The 24,746-nt window shown below is 33.5% G+C and overlaps 1 protein-coding gene and 1 non-coding gene across 3 annotated transcripts in view; both read right to left on the minus strand.

Annotated features, from left to right (window-relative positions):
- LRP1B (LDL receptor related protein 1B) overlaps positions 1 to 24,746 on the minus strand; it is a 1,894,725-nt gene that overhangs the window by 913,143 nt on the left and 956,836 nt on the right. The window lies entirely within an intron of this gene.
- Positions 17,269 to 17,375, minus strand: LOC116557184. Its single transcript, XR_004271395.1, has one exon. It is a non-coding gene; the product is annotated as a U6 spliceosomal RNA (small nuclear RNA).

The following is a 24,746-nucleotide window of genomic DNA, read 5'->3' on the forward strand; positions in this document are numbered from 1 at the left end:
AAAAAAAAAGAAAAGAAAAGAAAAGAAAATTCAGAATTAGTTACAAAATGGTGAGAATTCTATACTTCAGGAAAGTCCAGGTTAGCAGCAGGCCTGCAACCACCTCCAGGAAAGAACAATGAAAAGTGACTCTCTTATAAACAAAAGAGATGGGATTGAAAAGCAATCAAAGAAGCAAAGTAGTATCTGTGCTATGTATAGACAAAACAAAATTTCTCCTTTCCTTCTGCAAGTAAATCCCTGGAGGTCAGCTGAAGTACATTGGTAGGCTAGTGTCTCTCACAAATCCATTTAGGGAGGTTTGTTTGAATGGTTGGAAGATGCTTGCAAAGAATAGCATGGGCACCAGGAGCTCGAGGGCTGAATGGGTGTGAGATTGGGAGGGAGACAGGGAGTGGCAGTGGTGATAAAGTGGGCAATGCCACCCAGTTCTGCTGCACAGGCATCAGGCAGGAGCTTAAGGACCTACTGAACTGTTTTCCTAAGGGGCACAGACAATGACACCAAGAGGTGGATGAGATCAAACAAAACAATGAATTGTCAAATAACAGACACACTTACCAGTGTTGTTAACCAGTATCAAAGTTTACTAGCAAGTTCAAGATATGTTGTTTTTTTCTGATCTGCTCTCTTAGTATTTGATGAGAGAATCACTATATTTTAGAAGGAAAAAAAAATCTGAGCAGGTTTCTACTGTATTTCCTCAGAACACAAAGCTTTATATTTTGTTTCTTTGTTCCATTTCTATTTCTACTACTCAGAGTGTTTCCCTTCACTCTGTTTGGTTATTAATCAAATTTGTCCATCGATATGTGTAAGAACTGTCTGGATTTTTGGAATGGAGAAAGTACTCAGCAATTTATAAGTTCAATTCATATTTCTTTGCTATGAGAAAATTACACAGCTTGAATCACACAAAGTACAACTAAATTCCTAATGCAGCATTTTTCATGTGAAAAAAAAAGTAATTAATTCTTTCACCTCCAAAATCCCTGTTGCTAGTCTTGTGATTGCCAAAAGCCTCAAATGACTTCACTAATGGAAGTCCCAAGGCTCTTCTTCCTGCTCCTTAGCTCAATTAGTCTTAACCTTTGCCTTCCAACAGTGAAATACACTTATATCTGGTCCACACATTATGTAAATAACTGATCTTCATTTCCTGATGGCCTTCATATTGTCAATTTTTTTTGTAATGCTTTTTTAACTTTATAATCAAAGAGGGTAACAAATGTTTATATGTCATCAATCATTAAGTCATTCACAGATTTGAATTTAGGTACTATTTTAGTAGTAGAGATATAGCGGTAAAGCATGATTCACACTACCAAGGAATTTACAATATGCGTACCAGAAAGAACAGGCAAATTTATGTTGTAGTAACAAAGAACTTCAAACTATCAATGACTTAAAATAATGGTTTATTTCCAGCCAATGCAATGTGGAGGACCAGAAGATCTCATTATAGTAATTTAGGATCTACTGGAGATCAATGTTCCATTTCAAAGCATGCTTTCATAATCATTTAGATAGGAAAAAGGAATGCAGTAAATCATACACTGGCTCTAGAAACCTATGCCTCTCACACTTCATTGGCCAAAAAAAGCCATGCATCCGTATCTAATACCTGAGAAAGCAGGACTTCCTAATGAACATAGGAATACAACATCATATTCATCAATATCATATTTTTGACCACTTGTTTAATACTATCAAAACATCAGCTGATGCTACATCTATAATATAGCATCGTACTTAAATGTTTTGCTTTTATGGCTAAGACACAATTGTTTATTTTATTTTATTTACTTTTTTTGGAGCTATATATCACCCAGATCACACAAATTTTGTTCCCTCTTTTTCAGTTCTACGACTCAATCACTCAATAACAACAAATTATAGTGCTGCCATATATGCTGAGGATCCCAGTCTCGAGATAGTATTCATTCAGTATCTTTTTTATCCTTTTCCTGGTTATACAACTAACCAAGCTTGATGCCTAGACTCAGCATTTCTGTGGATACCTAGGTTGTTTCCATTTCTAACTTCTGCCATCAGAACAAAATCCAGATAGCATTCTTGCTCAAACAAGCATTAAACCAAACTAAACATGGAGAAAATCAATTTTGGCTAAGTTTATGGAAGCTTGGACCTATGGCAAGATGTCACTTTAATATTGACACAAATATAAGAAAAATACTAATATCCAATAATATCTAATATCTGGCTTTTTCAGTTTATAATTCCGCATTGGAGAAAGATAAGAATAAATGTTGATCTGTGCGAATGTATAATATAGCAAAAAAGTGTCTAATTGGGTCATAATGAAGCCGTTCACTCACTCACTTTAAATTATTTCTTCTTATTAGTTTAAGAAGCAGCATAGTACAGGAGGAGAAACCTGAATTAATCAAAGAGACACACCTTTTGCTAATCATGCAAACTATTTGAAATTCAGGTTTCCTTTTCTTTAGAGTACAAAAAATAATAGATATTTCATAGAACTGTAGTGAGAATATTTGTAAAACACTTTGGACAGCATTTCACAACAACAACTAGATTTCCAAAATTCTTGTTCTTCTATCTTCTCTAAACTGAAGTAACTGGAGTTTTGAGAACAGCTAATAAGTAATGTAACTGGAAATGGAGAAAAAATACATTCAAGAATAAATTATTCCAAAGTAACAACTCCGCCTTCTTCCCTAACAAATGACAAATGTTCCAGGTGAGAAATGTAAACATGACCAGTAAATAGAAAACAGGAACAGAATGAAAGATACATTGCTAGATTCCCAAGAACTGTCCATGAGAATGTATATACCCTGGCTCAGCAAATATAAATACCAGGGATTTTGCAGATGAGCCAGGCTGAGGCTTTATCAGTTTCTTTGCTAAAACAAAATATATGCTATTATATATAATAATAGCATATACTATTACATAATAGCAATAGATGTTACTATTCCAATGGTTTCCTTCTCAAATTTTTTACTATCACATTAACTTTAATGAATGAACTAAATTTTTTGTTGTGTATGGGCAAAGTAAATTTTTAAATGTCTTTTATATTCTAATATCAACATATAGTTTCCAAAATGTTATCAATTATTATCTTTAGTATTATCATTGTCATATTAGAATTTAATATTTTCTTTGTAGAATCTAAGACTCAGGAAGCCAAGGTATACCTTGTTTACTCTTAGATAGTACTTTTGTAGTTTTTACCCAAATCCTTTAAGAGTTTTGATCTACAAAAGATGTTAATGATATGAAATCTCACCCATTCTAAGAACCACCTTAAATATTATCATGAAACTGACTACAGTTTAAATGGGCAAAAAAAATCCATCCAAATGTAAATTTGTAGATTTCTTCCATTTAACTTATACTACTAAACATTATTATTCCATTAACTTATACTACTAAACATTTTAGTAATTCCTTTGTATATTTGTTCGCTATCAGAATGTAAATTTTTAGAAGGCACATACATTATCTATAGCTTTATATATTTTGCTGTTTCTCACATAGCTCAGTAACTACCCTGTGCATTTTTTGAAATGAGTAAAATTGGACGTATTTTGAGCACATGGTATCTAGGAAATAGCTTCAAGATGCTTTTTGGATTGTCTTAATCCTAGGATTTGAAACTAATTTATAAACAAGAAATTAGGATTTCTGTTGAAATATATAGAGAAAACAGGATGGGAAGCAATAAAGAGGTAAAAAGAACAAGAAATTTGTTTAGGGTGGAAGGAATCAAGGAAAGGAGGGAGTATATTTGCCACTCATTTTAATGATTAACTACTGCTATTTGCTGATTCCACCAGTCTCCTCTCTAAGAACAGCAAAACAGAAAAGGTAAAAAATAAATACAATTATATTACAGAGACAAGCTAGAATGGAAATGAGCAGAAAGGTCTACTATGTCAGATGTGAGATGCCCTGGGCATACAAACTGATGGAGTGTAATTTATTTTCTCTTTGTTCACTTGTTCAGTTCAATAGATTACAAGCTAATAGGACTGAAAAACTATAGTTTAAAGAATAAAGTTGAACGTGTTTGTAAATCTGTTACTGACAAACCCTAGAATTTCTCATGAAAGTCAACAATAGACATCTCACATCCTGAATTTTGAATCAGAAATCATCTTTTGAAATAGTTTAAATGTTTAAGTAAGACTGAAACTGGAACACACTTTTAAATATTACTTTCTATTTAATCTCTTATTTTTATTTTATTCATCTAATAGTTTTCATAATTTCTCCCTATAATTATTGAGACTATCCAAAAAATTAAAATGTAGCTTATTATATTTTCCCTTTGACAAGGAATCATGATGTCACAGCTTCAAATTTTTTCTCTCTCTATGGGCTCCTTTCTCCTTAGTTTTCTCTTTGTTTAAGAAGTCACAAATTAACGACCTTTGAGAATACTCTAGGCAGGATAATGGTTGTACTGATTATTATATATCTTAAAAAATTTATTTTATCAGAATATTTTCTAGATTTTATTTCATTTACGCATTTAGATGCTCAAAAATGAAGTTCAGTAGTCCATTATTATCTGATAATTCAAGCCAGAATCATCCTCTAATTAGAAATTTTCACTAATTTGTATCTGTCACAACTTCTACATGTCTGTAAAAACTTATTTCACTCTGTCCATACAGCCACTGCTTTAGTTCGGTAGTGCATAAAATCTTTCTTGTGTTATTTTAGTTGCTTTTTTACTGGTTTCTAGATTTTTCTGTTTTTCTCTTCTCAATAATCAGGGAAAGTGTTCAGTATAGCCTAATGAAAAATCTTTTCTAGGGCTCCCAGAGTTAAATAATATTACTACCCTATCATAATAAATGGTCTGTATATTACTTTACCTGTAGTAATAAAAATAAAACAAAAGTAGTTTACAGAGCATTACTAAAGAGAATAAAAATTCATAGGAAAATGAAATTCATTGCCAGATTCTTAGACATACAGGGAATAATATAATCGGACAACTTGGTAGAGTGGAAACACAATTTTTTGCCTCTAATTAAAGACAAACTGTTTCCCTGTAAGTCTCCGAGAGACAAATATCTTACTTAATGATAACCTTCTTTGGAAAAGATACACATTAGTAGTAAAAATAAATTTACTATTTAAAAAGTTTTAATTTTTACTGGAAGTTTATCCTTTTATAATAATTCACACAATAATAATGCTTTATATTTATATATGGTTTTGCATACTTATATTTTCTTATTTGATAATCAAAATAGCCTTATTGGTAAGTACATGAAATATATTATTTTTGTGCGAAGGGGCTGAACAAGGGGATATACTTCTTATTTCCTTTTTTTTTTTTTTTCTTTTTCTTTTTTTAATTTTACTTTAAGTTCTGGGATACATGTGCAGAACGTTCAGGTTTGTACAATGTGCCATGGTGGTTTGTTGCACCTATCAACCAGAATACATATCCTTCTATAATTTTTTTATACACCAAGAATTCACATTTTCTGAAATCCTAAGGAAAAATTGAGTTTTGCAGCTATAAAAACAACTTTGTTACTGAGTTACCACTTTTGTATTAAAATCATTTGCTACATTGCTGACAGAATTTTACTAAAATCATAATTTTACTGTTAACATTATTTCTGTGATATAATTTAAAAAATTACATTTACTAGTATTTCCCAAGCTAACAAATAATTTGATTTATTTAACAATATTAAATAAATATTTATTTTATTTCGCTGAAGATATTTTTGCAAAAGCAGTTTGTGTAAAGTAATTAAAAGTTGATATTAAACCTTAACATGGTGTCAGGATAATGTTCCTTGACTAAATCTCTCTCTCCTTTCATCCATAATTCCTAAAGGAACATAAAAGGACTCCAACTCCATCACTATCAGACACTCAAACACTCAACTACTTTTTAGAATCCAGGAAAAATTTAAACTTACCATAGCTGATAAAACTGGAGTGAGAAATGCAATTGACTAACCTATATATACGACCAGAATTAAATCAAAAGCATTAACCATAGAAAAAGAGTAAACATATTTTGTCTCCACCTAACTGCCTCCTTACTGAGTAATCCAGGGTCTATGCCAACAGAAAACCAAGAAGTAGGCTCTTCAAGGTTTGGGAGCTGGATTCTGAAGTGCTCAGTGTGCTGATCTTCCCTCTTGAGCATCAGCCCTCACTCTTCTGTCAATACATCCCTTCTCAAATCAATTCACTGGCCAGGCACAGTGGCTCATACCTGTAATCTCATCACTTTGGGAGGCTGAGATAGGTGGATCATCTGATGCCAAGAGTTCAAGATCAGCCTGGCCAACATGGTGAAATCCCATCTCTACAAAAAATTCAAAAAATTAGTCCAACATGGTGGTGGGCGACTGTAATTCCAGCTACATGGGAGGCTGAGGTAGGAGAATTGCTTGAACCCAGGAGGCAGGGTTTGTAGTGAGCCAAGATTGCACCACTGCAATACAGCCTGGGTGACAGAGCTGTCTCAAAACAAACAAACAAACAAAACAATCAGTTCACAAACTACAACATTTAGCAGGAAATAAGAGGAGTATAGCATGTTGCACGCTGAGAGAGCATTCTCTCATAGATACATATAAAAGCAAAAAAAAAGCATACAAAACCCATAGGTATATGTGCAATGTAGGCATTTTGGGGGTAATTTTTATTTTCTGTTTAAAAAGTCAAAGTCTGGAAAGCAAGTAGTTAAAGTAATTGCAAAATCTTAAAGCAGAGTCACAATAAATTAATGTTTGCTAGAAAAATCTCAACATTAGTTATCATTTTTGGGTAGTAAAAATTTCAAAATACTCAGCAGGACACCATTCCTTTTGCCCAGAGGACCCTTGTTCTAGATCCCAACTTCTGTCCTTCAGAGATATCAAACAGATGGAAAGATAGTTATATTATTGAACTTCACTGGATAGGTTTATTGTATTATGTATCTATTTCAAAAAAAGATGTTTTATGTCACCTATCATTTGCTTTTAGGTTTATAAAAAATATAGATAAAAAAAAGCATGTGTAACAGGATACCAATTTTTATTTCCTCTCAAGTTTTATAAAACATATGAATATAAAAATTTATGCAATTTAATGAATACTTACATGCAAACGCATGTACAGATATTAAAAACATATTAACAGTTTTTTCTTGATAATGAAATAGTGTCTCATTATTACTTCATATATATAAAATACATGTATTTTCCAAATTGTCTGTAATATTTATAAAGTATATAGAGAAAACATGAATATTTAAGCCAAAAGGTAATTTGGAGAAAACAGTCTTGCTTTCTTTTTCAGGGTTGAGAAAACAAAACAGGTGGCAGAAAGAAGAACCAAAGTCATATGCATAGTAGCTGCAGAGTCAGAAATAGAACCCTGGCCCATCTGTCATTTTTCTACTGTTTTGTACAATATACAAATTTTAAATCACATATATAAACATGTAAAAGCAGATTTTTCCTACAGTTCAATTCATTCAAATACATAGTAATAACTTATCATGGATAGGATCTTAGTCAACAGGGAGCTGACAAATCTTCTTTACACATATTCCCTTCATTATTATATGAAAACTGTTCTGAAAAAAGTTTACTACTTAATAGAGAGTGTGGTTATAATTTGTTTAACACTGCTGAGAAAAGAATATAGGTAAAAGCTTATTTGGAACTTTATCCGTGAACTTAAGAATGAGTTAAAAAAAAATCATTAAGATATTTTACCTTTAAAACCCTTAGTGATATAACTTATGATTGCGATTAAACAGGTCTTAGCAAACATAATAGTTATTGAAGTCTGCACAAAAAAATGTTGTCCTAATATGTGCATGTATTTTGCTTGTTTCCTATATTTACAAATACACCAGTTCTCTTAACCAATCAGTTTATCTATTATTAGGCTTTTTAATGTATTCTGTTTATGACTAGTTCTGTTAAGTGTTTGAAATATTAGAAATTATATTTTCTCACTGAAAATAGGAAAGATTGCAGTTTGAATATAATCATTAAATCACCCAAATCACATGAATCACTTTAGTATATATTTTTCTCTTTTTAACCGATTGAATTAGCCTCTTTTATCATGTATGCTTCTTTAACCTGCTCCTATTAAACAAGAGAATCCTTTTTTCTCTTAATTATGGAATTTCAATGCAGCACTGTGTATTATGATGTCAAGAGCAGCTGAACTCAAATCATATAATAAAAAGCAAATATATGAATTACACTAGCAATAATTCAATATCCTTATGTCTCATTTTTTAAGTGTATAGAAAAGGTGAATTTTGTTCTTTTATAGACAAATTAGTGAAGCAAAGAAAGCTTGTGATAGAAAGCAGCACTACTGGCTGACACTAACCAGGTCTCTCCTGAATCTATGCTCACCTCACTCCAAGATACTTGTCTTTTCAATTTTGTTCTCTCTGTCGTCCATCCTGAGACACCAAGATATCACTTATTCTGAGCCTCTTTTAAGTATATACAAAGGTAATCCAATGTCATGGTGTAAGTTATGTCTCTTTTTTCTTAGATGTATTACAAAGCAGCTATAACATACATTTCACTTTATGTTTCTTTGCACAGTCGGAATCCTTCTGACTGCAAACTGTAAGAATATTCCTCTGATTTCCAGTCTCAGAGAATATGAGAAGTAGAATTGAATACAGATAATTTTGAGTTCAGGCTCCTTATTTACAGATGATAAAACAAGAACAAAATCAAGACCTAAATTGGTGAACTGTAACTCAAATGGAAGCATCAATCTAGAGTTTTTACAGTCCAGATTTGTTGCTGTTCCTTTTAAATTATTTCTTATAGCCAGTTTTCACTCCATGTTCATCATAAGATTTCTAGAAGTATGCAACTATCCTACACATTGATATTCTTCATGGTGCTTTACAATAAAATGTGTGCTTACTGGTATTCACTAAATGAAGAAAAGAAAAGGAAATGTATAAATGACAAAATATATGAAGTTACCTCTCTTCCATAGACAGTGCCTAAATATGTAATGCATTCAGATCAGTTATCATAAAACAATATATTTCTCACATATCACCTTAACATAATTTCATGTTATTAAATTGAGAGTGATCTTCATTCATTTTTTTACAAATATTTTCCATAAATTTACAGTTGTTTAGACCAGATGAGGAAAGAACTGGAAGGAAAATAATTAGGGCAGTATATGCTCATTAATTGCTGCTAAAGCAATTTAAATCTAGGAAGTAGTTAATATGTTTTTATTTCTTTTTGGTTGTTTTAACAGATGAGGTCTCACTATGTTGCCCAGGCTTGGCTCAAGCAGCCTCCTACCTTAGCCTCCTGAGTAGCTGGAACTACAGGTGCACACAACTGCGTCCAGTTCAGGGCAGTCGTTGATGAGACACATGAGATATCTGAGAGTAATTTTTAAAAAGCAAAGGTAATTAATCAAGAGGCCATTGGAGTAATTAAAAGTTGCCTTTGTTTTCATCACTTTTTGGAACTATTTAAATGCTTATAAAGCACAAGTTCTTCATAAAATGACAAAATTAAATATAGTTTCCAAATGACAGGAAATCAATAAGTAGGGAAAAAAATGTTCAGAGTCACATTTTACCATTTTGCTAAAACAAAACAAATTTAGTTAAAAAAGATGGCAATGGTAAAAAAGGAAAGAGATCTTGTCCTTTGCAGGGACATGATGAAGCTGGAAGCCATCATCTTCAGCAAACTAACACAGGAACAGAAAACCAGACACTGCATGTTCTCATTCATAAGTGGGAGCTGAACACTGAGAACACATGGACACAGAGAGGGGAAAAACACGACAAGGGCCTTTTGAGGGGTGGGGGGTAAAGGGAGGGAACTTAGAGGAAGGGACAATAGGTGCAGAAAACTACCGTGGCACACACATACCTACATAACAAATATTCATGTTCTGCACATGTATCCTGTTGCTTATTTTTTTTAGAATAAATAAAGAATTTTAAAACATATGGAAATATAAATAAGTGAGTCCTTTTTGTTCTTTTTTTTTTTTTTTTGACAGTCTCCCTCAGTCACCAGGCTAGAGTGCAGTGGCCCGATTTTAGCTCACTCAGCCAGCCTTGATGGCTCACTCCTGTAATCCCAGTGCTTTGGGAGGCCAAGGCAGGCAGATCACAAGGTCAAGAGATTGAGACTATCCTGGCCAACATGGTGAACCTTGTAGTCCCAGCTACTTAGGAGGTTGAGGCAGGGGAATCACTTGAACCTAGGAACCGGAGGTTACAGTGAGCCAAGATCATGCCACTGCACTGCAGCCTGACAACAGAGTGAGATTCTGTCTCAAAAAAAAAAAAAAAAAAAAAAAAAAAAAAAAGTTTGTTATTTTTCAATAAAGGTAAACATGAATTTATCATGGATACAACAATCACACTTCTAGCTATTTATTTTAGAAAAATTAAAATTTATGCTCACACACAAAAACCTATAGACAGATGTTCATAGCAACTTTGTTTGTAATAGCTCCAACCAAAAGTGATCAAAATTTTCTTCTAGGGATGAAGGAATAAATACCATCTGGTACAGCCTCACAGTGGAATACTACTCAGCAATAAAAAGGAATATACCACTGATGTACACAAAAATGTGAATGGATCTCATGGGTCTTATGCTGACTGAAAAAAAAGAAGTCAATTTCAAGAAGTTTTCAACTGTAAAATTATACTTATTGAACATTCTTGAAGTAACAAGATACAGTGAAAAAGAACAGATCAATGGTTGCCAGGGTATGACTCTTAAGGGGAAACATGAGAATTTTTTTGGCAGCAATGGGCACGTTCAATATCTTTATTTTGGTGATGACAAAATTGATCTCTATATAATAAAGTTCCAAAGAGCTATATACCAAAAAAAGGTGCATATGAATCTGAATAATGGTTACAATTAAGAGTATTGAACCAATAAAAACTTCCTGGTTAATAATTTACTATGGCTTTGTAAAATGTTATATTGGGAAAAGCAGAATGAGTGGTACACAGGAGCTTTCTATGAATTTTGAAACTTTCGAGAAATCTTTAAGTATTTCCAAATAAAATGATTAAGTACAATGAAACAGGAGATTTTTTTCTTCTAACCACCGTCTAAAGTAGAAAAAAAAATACTAAAAAATTTTTAAAAAATTAGTTTTCTCCATTACTTTTGTTTCCAATTTGATTGCTACTATTTTTACATATACCTCATCAAACAAACATGGAGTCCTTTCAGTGCTGCTCAGACTAAACAGAAGACATCATTTTCCTAGTTACTACAACAGTAAACAGTTTTTCTGGAAAGACATGACACGCAAACAAACAATGAGCAAAAAGTAAACTTGTCAAATATCCATCTTCAATTTCTTGCACAATTAGTGTTTTGTTTGTAGGTTAATCTGAGGCTACATTATTTTTAAATTGCTGACAGGAGGGCATATACGATATCAGAAATAATAAAGTCATGTATGATGAAAAGGCTAGAATTCTATCGCCGAAACAAATAAATATTGTGAGACAATTCTCTATTGGGTTTCATACTTTCACACATTTTTAAAGCAAAGGCATTGGCAACTTGTGTTTTGTACTATCTTATCAAGGATTTTTGTATAGCAAATCGCTTGTGAGGATAGAGATAATTACTCCCTTTGGAGCAGAAGGCAGATTTATTGTCCAACCAGAATAATAAAGATCATGCTTCTGAGTAAGGCAAAGTTGTGTAGGTTGCTAACTGTGGCATTAGGAGATGAGTGATTTCCTAAACTTAGAGTCGCTCAGCTATGGCAGGAGCTCACTATGTGCATAGCACCCACCTGTGTCTACCTTGGGATGTGGGGCAGCAGGGTGAAGTGATTTGCATTTATAAGTTCTTGTTGGGTGCTATATGCTGCGATGAAAAAAGTCATTTGTCTCTGACCTAAGAGACTACAAAACCCTGACAACTTAACTTGGCTTGAAAATAGTATAAAATCTCAGATGAAAGGGGTTTGAAGATTATGTGGAATTATATAGACTTCTTATGAAATTTCAAGATTCCTTTCTGTTCCTAGGCATATTATGTCTCTCCTTTATAACAGTAGCCTCAGGCCAGTCTAATCCCCAAATTGAAACTGGTTCAGAATGAGGATGAGAAGATTAAAACTTAAAATGTTTATAAAATATTTTATAAATATGCTTTCCTCTCTCTTGTATCTGACTCAGACAAAAGGTCTGGATTGGGCATTGGGGAGCAGGAATAAAATTATAGCTACTCCAGATTTTGTGGAGGTGGAAGGAAAAGCAAAGATCCAGAATTTGAAGGAGGGATGACATTATCCTGGGAGGTATGGGGAAAAGAGGGGCACTGACAACCTTCTGTCTTTTAGAACAGGCCCTGGTGTCTTCCTCCAGAATGTAAACACTCTGGTGCTGCTGTTTATCTTTTCAGTGATGTCTGGAAATGAGGGGAACCAATGCAAGCCTGCAGCTCATACTGCCTGCTGTACTGGGAGTCATAAAGTACTTTATCTTTGACCCAAGTGCATCATATCTTCTGCCAAGATCTAGGAAACTTTGGCAGGCAAAGAAGTTAGCTTGCAAATAGGATAAAATCTCAAAGTATTCACAGTATTTCATAGAAACACAAAATAACTAAAGAGAGTTCCGTTTAATTATATTCTGGCTTTCCAAATTAGAAATTGAAAATATAGGAACAAAAACAGTAATATTGGGTCCTAGATGTTTTATAAACAGTGCTTGTATAGATAGTTTATCACTGAAGTTCACAAAATATATTGACAATGTGTATAATATCCTTCCATGCATCCGCTAGGCACTTAATTCTTGTGGAATCTGTGGTGGATAGTTAAATATGGGTTTTGATTTTCCAGACAGCATCTCACCTTGAACAAACTAAATCTTGTTCGTTAGACATGCAGTAGAAACCAGGGCATTAATACATCAAGGCACTTCTCAATCAACAGAAGAAAGAAGTTTGTCATTGTCAATCCACAAAAAGATCACTCTGACAAACATCCTTTATGTTTATCAGAAAGTTCCAGGGAGAATCAAGCCTCAGTTCAGCACATTTACCTCAGTAATACAACCTGAGGTGTATTTTTCCCTCTTCCTTTAATCTTCATCTCTCATTCTTGCTTCCAGTGATAACCACACAGATAGACCACCTAAACACAAACAGTTGTCTCAAGCTTTTTTTCAGAAACTACCTAATTTAAAACAAAGGAAACAGCTAGCTTCACAGCAAATATGTTTAGGGTGTATACTTATAAATTTTTTTCTGTCAATCAATTTCATGTATTTCCAATAAATAAATAAAGGGTTTATACTATAAGATATAATTTGAATTAAATTTTGAAAAATGAATTAAATACCTGGTAATAATGCCGTTTTACATTACAAGATGATTCTACTGACTGATGACCATTTAGACATATGATAATTTGAGAATTTACACTGGAGTGTATAAGAAAGATGCCTGGAAAAAGTCAGGATTACAACCCCTGGTCTGGTACTGATATGGTTTGGCTGTGTCTTCACCCAAGTCTCATCTTGAATTGCAGCTCCCATAATTCCCATGTGTTGTCGGAGGGACTTGGTGGGAGATAACCGAATCATGGGAGCAGTTCCCTCATACTATTCTTGTGGTAGTAAATCAATCTCATGAGATCTGATGATTTTATAAGGAGTTTCCCCTTTTGCTTGATTTGTATTATCTCGTCTGCTGCCATGTAAGATGTACCTTCCATCATGATTGTGAGGCCTCCCTAGCCATGTGAAAATGTGAGTCCACTAAACTTCTTTTTCTTTATAAATTATCCAGTCTCAGGTGTCTTTATCAGCAGCATGAAAATGAACTAATACAGGTATCAATCCAAAATTATTATATTCTGCCTGGGTAAACCATGTCTAAGACCTATTTAATGTTAAGTATTTGGACATATTCTTTAAGATCTTCAAAATTTGACATGATCTTGCTGTTTTTGTGGGTAAACTACTAATAAACAAAATACGACTTTGAAAAGCATTAACCTACATTGCATTCATAAAATACTGGATTCAATTCTGGCTGTTATATAAATTGGATGACACAAGGAGAGCTTTAATATGGGTAAGATAATTGATGCTCTACATAGAGGCAGAGGTGGAGATGAAAGTTAGAAAGAAGCAAGTCAAAATCCTTCAAAGAAGTTAATGATCCCACAATAAGTAATCTATTAAAGATCCATAAGGACTAAGCGTTCTGTGCAGGGTTTTTGTTTTTGTTTTTCTTAATTAGTGTCAGGTATAAAGACACAACATAAAGTTTACTCAACTCTATGGTAATAAAAAGTTGACTAACAGTGGTAAAGGAATTACCCAATTTTCATCCATTGTCCATCAATGGTCACACTAAATAGCCTAAACTGATGAATAAAGAACTAGCAAACCTATGCATAACATTCCTTAAACAAGAAAAGCACTTTCATATGTTACTGTCTTTAATTCTCATGACTTCCTAAGGAGAATAAATGAATAGATAAAATTGTTTACATTTTACAAAAGCTGCTTTTGAATGTCAGAGAAGTGATTTTTCTTACAGTTTCATAAAACGACTAGCAGGATACTAAATTAGAACTTAACCAAGAATACTCTAACACAAACTCCATTATTTTTCTCTGTAGTCATAATAATAATGTCTATTTTGGGGTCATATTTCTATCTGTGATAGTAACAAACAGATCCTGGTGAAATCCAGATTTTGGGAAGCAGTTTTAAATCCCCATAGTTCCATTAGACAGAAAATGCACTCTAAAATATAGAAGACACAGAGTCACTCTAAGACGGGGTAAGGCAATCAGAAATACAGTAGCAGCTGGTCCAGAAATCCTCTGCTGATTGAAAATTCCTTCTATAATGTTTTTCTACCTAACTACTAAACCTACTAACCCTTATTTTAAAATTTATGTTTCACCAACTATCTCAATGGCACAGGTTTTTAATCATTTTATTCCTCCCTCTAGCTTGCCAAACTGCCTTTGATTTTTCTATTTTTCTCAACAATCCACCTTCTCAATACAGTCAAAAAACAATGATAGGCAATGAAATATCTTCACTGATACATAGCATGTCATTGGGCAGAGAGACGATGTGATGAACATAAACTCCTAGATTAAAAGTAGCCAGAGATCTCTAGTTGCCAGTATGTTTCAAAAATAATCACAAAACTTGGGAGTCGAAAGCAGCTTTAGATATCATCAGCTGAGAATTAACCATTTACCCAAATACAGAACTGAAAGCCAAAATTTTTGACATAGGTCTAGCCATTCCCAATATACTAGGTTATACTTGTAGCTTACCAACCCTCTTATTTTTGTTTCTCTATTTATTGGACATATCTGTTAATTCTTTAGAGGTGAAATATTGATAGCATTCATTAAATAACCATATGTATTAAAGTTAGGATTATAAATATAATAAGAAAGGTTACCAATCCCCATGGAACATCAGGATTATAAGCTATATTAGCTAATAATTTTACATCATTTGTTAGATTTGTATTTGTCTTTTAAAAGCTCATATCAATAATTTACAAGTGAATTATTCACTTATTATTATTCTGCTTATTTAGGGAATGCATCATCATCCTCATCTTCCTCCTCATCATCCTCAACCATATAATATGAAATTGTATTATTAATCAGTTTAAGTATAATTGAACAATTAAGGAACTTGGAATAACAATAGCACATGGGAAAACAAGCAATTAAAAGTTCTGTGTAATTTGTAGTATGAATACTTATGATTAAATTCATATTCAATTAAAAAATAAAATTATTTTTAGTTAGAAGTCCTGGTTAACTCAATGCTAGCAATAACAAGGTTGCAATATTTTCTTAAATGGGAAATGTGCTATTGCAGCTATTAGCATGTGTCCAGTTCAAGTCTTAAGCCATAGCTATTTCCAATAAAGTAAATCTCTTCCATACCTTTTACGTTCATAAGCTCCTTATAATGATGTTCTTTCCTTTTACGCAGGTACTACCCCACTGCCATCAACCACTACCCATCCTACACTATTGAAAGAGGTTCCCCACTAATCTCCCCATTTCCATTTCTACTTTTGCTTCCTTACCCACATGCACTATATTTTACCATAACACTCCTTTTTATCTTTCAGGATTATGCATCTACCTGAATCACTCCTCTGTTTAACCCAACCATACCAATGGCTTCTCAGGTAAACCCTCTCTTTCCTGTAGATGACAGACTTGCTCCCTCTCCATGTTTCTCCTGCTTCCTACCTACATTCTCATTTTCCTTTCCATCATTTATCTTTTCCTTTAGATAACATCTTAAATGTCATCTTCTCAGTGAGGCTCTTTCTGATTAACATATTCTCATCGTCTCTGAAATTCTTTTTTTTTTTTTAGATTTTTAATTTTTATCAGAATATAAGTGTATGTTTAAGGGGGTACATGAGATATTTTGATATAGGCATATAATGCATAACAATCATATCAGGGTGAATGGGGTATCTATCACTTCATGGATTTATCATTTCTTTATGTTACAAACATTCCAGTTATGCTCTTTCAATTATTTAAAAATATATAATAAATTATTGTTGACTGTAATCACCCTGCTGTGTTATCAAATGCTAGATCCTATGCATTCTATTAAACTATATTTTTATACCCATTAACCATCACCTCTTCCTCTTCCCCATTGCCATTTTTGACAATAACATATTGTTTGTATTCACAGAGCATTGTCATAACTTCTATGTGTGGCTGTATTCATGTATGAAAATATTTACTGGTTGCAGCAGAGTAAAGAAGAAATAGCATTCTTTAATAATTTGCATAAGATGTCTCAATTAGACTTTTGATTTAAGAACTGGAAAACAATTTTAGAAAAAGGTTTTGTTTTTATACATTTTTCTGACAGTGCCGAGTGTTATCAAATCCAAATATTATAACACAATATTCATAGAACATGAAATCTCTCCACTTCAGAAGTAATAATTCTGTAGGTGGACACTGAAATATAGTTGAAACACATTAATTTAGGAAACTGGTAGCCACTTCTTTTTTACTTATTTTCTAATACAAAGTTGATTAACTTTTAAACTTTTAAATAATTAGTCCTAAATACAAGTTACAATAATACAAAAAGTTCCCATAAACCTCTCATTCAAAATCCCCATTTATTATCATTTTACCACTATTTACCACACTATATCATTGCATGCACAAACACACATAAAATGCAATTTTTATAAAAATATTTAATATCTGGAATGCTTCACAAATATCCTTATGCAGGAGCCAGGGGAATCTTTTTTGTATCATTCCAATTTTAGTATATATTTGGCTGAAGTGTCAATTAACATTTTTAATTCTATACAAATATAGTTCCAATTATATTTTCCAATAATCATGTCTACATAGATTAACCAAAATGAAAATTAAGAAGACATTCAATAATTATGCATAATAAATAACAAAAGTTCTTCATTTCTTCTTTCCAAGAATGGTATTAAAGTACTTATAAATTAATGTAAGATAGTCATCAAGTAACCTAATAGACACTATCTACATAGGACCAATATATAATCACATAGATTATATATATATATATATATATATACACACATACATATGTATCATAAAGGTGATTTATAGGTGATTATAATATATATATGATGTGATCATCTAGGAATTAATTCATCTTTACTTTTTAAAAATCTATTTGTGTCAGGGATTTTTATCATAGTACATTTGATGTCTCAAATTAGATAACTAAAATTAACAGTACTTACAACAAGATTATAATAATTTCAGAAGCTTTAATTCATTTGATTTTTACTGTAAACATTGACAGAAATATTATGAAGTGAGAAAACTGTAGTTTTCGGTGGTTAATATATATTTTCTATTTAGTCAATAAGTGGCTATGCTGGGATTCAAATCTAGGTCTGCTGAATCTGGAGTACATGCTTTTAACTTTGATACAACTATTCTGTACTACATGATTCTCAACAAAAAATAGAAACAAAAACTAAGATGTAGCTATTAAAGTGGAAAGTATAATCGTTTTCAGAAGCTAAAAGAGAAGCAAGGGATTCAGGGTATATTAAGAAAACTAAAACAGATATCTCAAATGGAAAATGACAAAGAATATTTCAGCACATTTTATCTGTAGAGTCAAGTGATATGGCATATTTTCATCTGGGTGGACTAGTCTATGTTTCAGCAATTGCCACTAAAAATAAATGTCTGATTCAGCATCCTATTTTACCAGAAGTTATCTGAGAGCTTCTATCTATTGTAAATGACGTACATTAAAACAAGATTAATCTCCATCTGCTGGAAAGTGAGGCAGTGGTGTCTATTATAACTAGGTCTCAGGAGAAAATGAGTCCGTTACTTAGAGCAGTGAAGTGCACTGTGCAAAACAGTAAACTATTAAATAATCACACTCAATCACTACTGAAATTTAAAATCCTGAACCACAAAATTAGAAAATTTTGCAATTCAGACTGTCAAAAGAGAAAAGGCCATGAAAGAAAAGCAATTATAATAACTAATAGTAATAAGAATTTCAAGGATGTTTTGCTCCAAAACAGCAACTTACATTGGTATATTTTAATTTTAATTAAAGTACTCCCGTCCAGAAGTCTGTAATTCGAATTAGGAACCCTAGAGAAAGGTTTTATGGGTTCAAACTCTGACCTCATTTACTTGGTGAAATGTGTGACATTTAGCAAGCACTTTATCTTTCCCCACTTCAGTCTCCGTAAAATGGGTATAATAAATTCCTATCTCATAGATTTTTGTAAAAATTAGATAAATGATGCAAGCAAAGAGCTTATAAAAGAGCATAGCAGATAGAGAAAATGCAAGCAATTTTAAGTACAAATGTGGTGCTCAAGGATATTTTTTGTCATAAACAATTCTTCCTAAGAGCAAAATTGGTTAGAAGAGATGGGAGTGGCCTGGCGCAGTAACTCAGGACTCTAATCCCAGCATTTTGGGAGGCCAAGGTGGGTGGATCATCTGAGGTCAGGAGTTCGAGACCAGCCTGATCAACATGGTGAAACCCGTCTCTACTAATAACACAAAAATTAGCTGGGTATGGTGGTGGCTGCCCATAATTCCAACTACCTGGGATGCTGAGGCAGGATAATCGCTTGAACCTGGGGGGTGAAGGTTGCCATAAGCTGAGATCATGCCATTCGCCATTGTACTCCAGTCTGAGCAACAGAGTGAGACTCCATCTCTGCACTCCACCCCCACAAAAAAGAGAAGAGTTGGGACATTGGTAAGTAAGGAATAAGAAAAAACTTCTTCCAATTAGCAGTAAGTCTTGAAATTTCTGGAGGTGTTCCAAAATTCCACCAATGGTTTATATCAGAAAGCTTTCCATGACAGGCACAAGTAATTGAAGTGAGGAGAACTGCACTAATCATGGATCTTGTATTGCATAGCACAGTAACATGAGGAACAGAAATTATGAAGGAAATAGCAACAGAATTAAAGTTCCTGTGTAGTAGGGAATAAAATCTGTCATTTGTTAAAACAAAAGTTTGATACTTCATCACTTAAAATATCAAAATGAACAACTGGAAGCAACCAGCCCAATGTCAGTAAGATTTAAATGTAGAAATGGAGACATGATTTGGGAACAGGTGGACACAGAAAAAGATAACGGCTCCTTTCACTGCACCCCCACCGCCTTAACCAAAAAAAGAATAGAATTAAAATCTGTTGCTACTTTGGCTCATGATGTTATTGATAGCATATTCATGAGGATTTTTGTTTCCAGTTATACAAATTCTTAATTATAAAGTACCAATATACAGTTTGTAAATATGCTCACATCCTCTCAGAGTTGTCAAATTGTATATAGCAATACCATTTCATGGTGTGGGGTTAGATCTTCTCTTCCAAAATTGTGCTTTTGAAAATCTCCTGTGTGCTTATAAAGACTAAGTTAACCCAGTGATCCTGAAATGATCGATATGATAACAAGCTCACATAACTCATGTAAGTCATTTTTTAATGGAAACCTGCCCTTTTGGGGGCAACGAAGCCACTAGTCCTAGATATGAAAAACTGAAGAAGCATTTTCTATTTGTATGGGAAACTCAGCTAGTCCTTGCTTTTGACTAGAACGTGACTCTCTCATGACTCTACTTTCTTGAATAAGAAAGTTGTTTGATTTCTCTCATTCTGCTCTTGTTGCCAGCAAGGTCTCACATTAAGCTTTAGCTGTGCGGAGAAAGCATGGTTATGGGTCCACTGGTACTTTGTTTCTAAAACTATTTCCTTCTCAGACTGTGACTTCAGTAGTGACAAATAGTGTAGGCACCTAAATCTACTTTTCACTCTTAAAGAAATGGCAACATTTACCCACTTCCTTTCACTTAGCCAAGAGAAACTGTTTTGTATTTAAAATTTAGAGTAAATAAGCCTCTCAAATGCTGGTTTATTAACAAGGGCTGACTAGGCATGGGAAAAAAGAGCCACCTCATTAAAATAATTGGAAGAAATGGATGGAGAGACTTCCTTCTTCAGTACTTTTTAAGTGATGCATTCAGGGAAACCACTCAAACACTCTTTAATTATACGCCTTCGGTCTTAAAGAGCTAAGGTTACTTTCTAAAAGTGTTGCATTTTCTATTTACGGAGTGGCTGAGGCAAATAAAAAAAAAGGCTCACCTAGAATTCACACCTCAATGGTTACATAGAGAGCACAGAATAAAGGTATTTGTGGAATTGGATTGTAACTGAGTGAGAATGTGGAATTTCTGGATGTCAGTACTAAAGCAGAAAAGATATTTTTATTCTGAAATTAATCATCTATTTCCTGACTTATCCACAGCTACAGTCATGTGCTCATTCGTACAGTTTCTTTTCTTTTCCTTTTTGCTTCCCCCCCCAAAAAAAACCCTAATAGGCTTTATTATTTGCAGCAGTTTTAGGTTTATAGGAAACGGAGTAGATGGAAGGGGAATTCCCATATACTTCCTGTCTTCCTCACTGGCAGTTTCTCCTATCATTAAAATCTTACCTTAGTGTGTTAACACTTGTTACAATTATCAAACCAATGCTGATGTACTGTTGTTAACTAAAGTCCATAGATCACATTGTTTCACTCGTGTTGTATAGTTCTACCGGTTTTGATAAACGCATAAGACATGTACACATAATTGCAGTATCACAGAGGATAGTTTCAGTGCCCTAAAAATTCTCAGTACTCCACCTATTCATCCCTTCCTTCTTCCCCACCCCAATCCCTGTTAACCACAAATTTTTAACTTTCTGAGTAGTTTTTCCTTTCCCAAAATATCATATATTTTCTTCCTTTAAATTTTCAGCACCAAATTATATGTTTCATTTCTATTCATCTTCACGGAGCTGATACAAACTTAGAGCTGTACCATGTTAAGGTATAAAATTCTCACTTTGCATGTTTTCAAGTGCCATTTACTACAGGCTGATATGCAGTCTTTTGGATGAATGCTGGAATACCACAAAAATCTCACATCATTTTAAACCTCACAGCTTCAAACCAACTGATTGTGTCTATTGTGTAGCAGTGCAAGAGTGCAGACTGTGGAGTGACATGGCTTGAGTCTGAATCTTGACTGAAACACTTACGAGCTCTTTTATTATGGATAGGTAATTGCACCACTCCAAGTCTCATCTTTAAAAGGAAATGGCAGTACTCCATACTTCACAAGAAACACTGTGAAGATTACATGGATCATTGTGGAAGAAATGCTTAGGACAATGACTGGTCTAAAGTAAACAGTAACATCGCTCTTCATATTATTCTTCTTTCTCTCTGGCTGTCTCTTAAAATTGGCCCAATTGGAAGTAAAAATTCACATTCTATTGCAGCACAAAGTGAAAAGAAAAAAGATAGGTAACATAAATCTAGTTCAGTGACTCCTTTCTCCAAACAAAAGACTAAAACACTTAGTGTTTAGATAAATGATGGTAGGGTGAAAAGCTGTTCTAGAGTACTCAATATCAAATATGAGAAGTTGTCAATGAAATAACCTTTATCATGAAATAGTCACATACAACAGATGATCTTACTATGTACTTCATGTGAAGTATTAACCATCAATTCATCCAGGGCAAGAGGCAGGGCAGCATGCTCCATGAGGTATTGTGTTATAACATGATCTCAGCTGGTCTGTGTATACTTCTACAATATGAACCTTCAGAATATTCCTTATTACAAAGACGTAATGCAATGTTCTTCTTATTTTAATCTTTAATAAGACCATTTTCTGGAAAATGCTGCAGCTCAGATATATTATGAAAAATGCTATTAATTACAGGTGTCTGAGGCAAGGAACTATGATCCTTTACATTTACTCATAATCTTAGTGACTAAAATGAATATTCTTATCTCATTTGGGAAAAAATGAGATTTTGGTTTTAATCACAATCATACTTTAGCCCGTAATCACATAGATTATCAAACATGTTGTATGAGCTGTTGATATTCACTATCAACAACTTATTCAATATTTTTATCTTAAGGTAACTAATTTGAATAAGATACACAAAATTTTCTTTAAGTCATGCAATATTAAACTGGCTGATAAATAAAATCTGATATATTTAATAAGTCTATGGAAAAATAGGCTTTATAAAACCAGGAATGACTTAAAATAGATTTTCTCTATGAAGCAACCTGGAATTTATTATGTCTGCTTATCCTATGTGAGTACTTATCTTTGAATAATAGGAACATATAGATCCAAAAAGAGGATCTAAAGAAGGTAGATCTTTCATCCAGTAGTTGTATTTTCTAACTAGAATTTCTCTTATTTTCTGTTATCCAAGCCTATGTCTTATTTACTGGGATGTGAATAGTGATTCTTAAAGTATCATTCCCTCTGGAATAAACTAGAAATTTTTCATAAAATTTGCATGTTTTAAAATAAAAGAAAACCCACACACTTAGTTTCACGTAGTTTCAATGACTGCCTTGTTGTGGTAAGCATTACCTTCACTGATACTCTTCATGAAGTTGTCACTTCCATCTTTGTCATCATCATCACACTGTCATTACCATTCTTATCTAGTATTTTTAGGGCTTTGAAACAAACAAACAAACAAACAAACAAAGAAAACCTCAAAATATCCATTAGGAAAAATGCAATTTTGTTCTCAAGTAGTGTATATCCTACAGCAAATATTTCCATGACATTAATTCCATACATCTATCTTCCATCCTCACAGAAACCATCTCAGTTTTGCTTTTTCCAATTCCTTTTCCTAAGAGAAACTTGATTATGGTCAGATAGTCATCATTTCCCACTATAACAAAACCACATATGACTCAGGGGAAATGGAATTCATCTCCAGATTGTGGGGTGAACTCTGATTAATCCAACCCAAGCCACCATTCTCCCAACAACTATCAGTGCTCTAGAGATGATAAAGTAAACTTATTTGGCTCACTCAGACTGAAGTGATATAGATTAATAGTCTATATTGTGGGGCCAGGTTTCTCACTTACACCTCCTGCATGTGAATAAGGAAACAATTGTCTTCACTTGGTGCTGGCAGCAACCTTATGATCATGAGTTAGAAGACTCATAAGGTTGGGTAAGAGAATTGGGATGTAGCTAGGAATAGTAGAACAGAGATACAGAAAAAAATGTGGCTCTCTGATGATGTCATTGAAGTACCATTTCAATCAATCTTGAACACAACTAATTTTGCACTTCTCTGGTCTTTCTTTTATGTTAGGCAAATTTACTTATCTCTTAAGCCAGTTGGACATAGGATTTGTGTTAATGTCAAAAGCATTCTAAAATATACTACTATTATACTATGTTTAGAATATGTCAACTGACTTTTCCTTCTCTTTTATCTCTAGATAGCATTCTATCCAAGAATTCTTGAATTGCAAGTATTCTACAGATAGAAAACTTGTCCTTCTCTTTTCTGTCCTCCACTGTCAGATATACCTTCTGCAAGCACTACATTTATTCAGAGTATGCTCCAAAAGAAAAAAAAGAACAAACGATAACCTAATGTGTATTTCAAGTCCAAGACACCAAATCTGGAAGTCAAGAACTTCTATAGAATGATGTAGTAGTAAGGTCTTATGAAACATAAACAGAAGAATAAACATTTGAAAATGAACTTCCTCATGGTGTTTCTAATCCATCTGGAGAAGAGAGGGCTTATGCTCTAAAAATTATTTGCCAGAAACTGCTCCAATGTAGAGATATCTATCATTCCACTCTTTGGACAGCATAAAATTTACTTGTGATATGACTTGGCTCTGTGTCCCCACCCAAGTCTCACGTGGAATTGCAATCCTCACATGTCAGCGAAGGTGCCAGGTGGGAGATGATTGGATCATGTGGGCAGATTTCCCCCTTCTTATTGTCATGATAGTAAGGTCTCATGAGATCTGATGGCATTTCCCCCTTTGTTCTCTCTCTGCCACAATGTGAAAAAGGTCCTTTCTTCTCCTTCACCTTCTACCATGATTGTAACTTTCCTGAGGCCTCTTAGTCATTATTTCTGTTAAGTCTGAGGAACTGTGAGTCAATGAAACCTCTTTTCTTTATGAATTATCCAGCCTCAGACAGTTCTTTATAGCAATGTGAGAATGGACTAATACAGGAAATTGGTACTGAGGCACTGCTAAAAAGGTATCTGAAAACGTAAAAGTAACTTTGGACCTGGAGAATGGGCAGAGACTGAAACACTTC

The sequence above is a fragment of the Sapajus apella genome, unplaced genomic scaffold (genome assembly GCF_009761245.1).
Source record: "Sapajus apella isolate SASKATOON/1434 unplaced genomic scaffold, GSC_monkey_1.0 scaffold18, whole genome shotgun sequence".
In the NCBI taxonomy this organism is placed as follows: domain Eukaryota; kingdom Metazoa; phylum Chordata; class Mammalia; order Primates; family Cebidae; genus Sapajus; species Sapajus apella.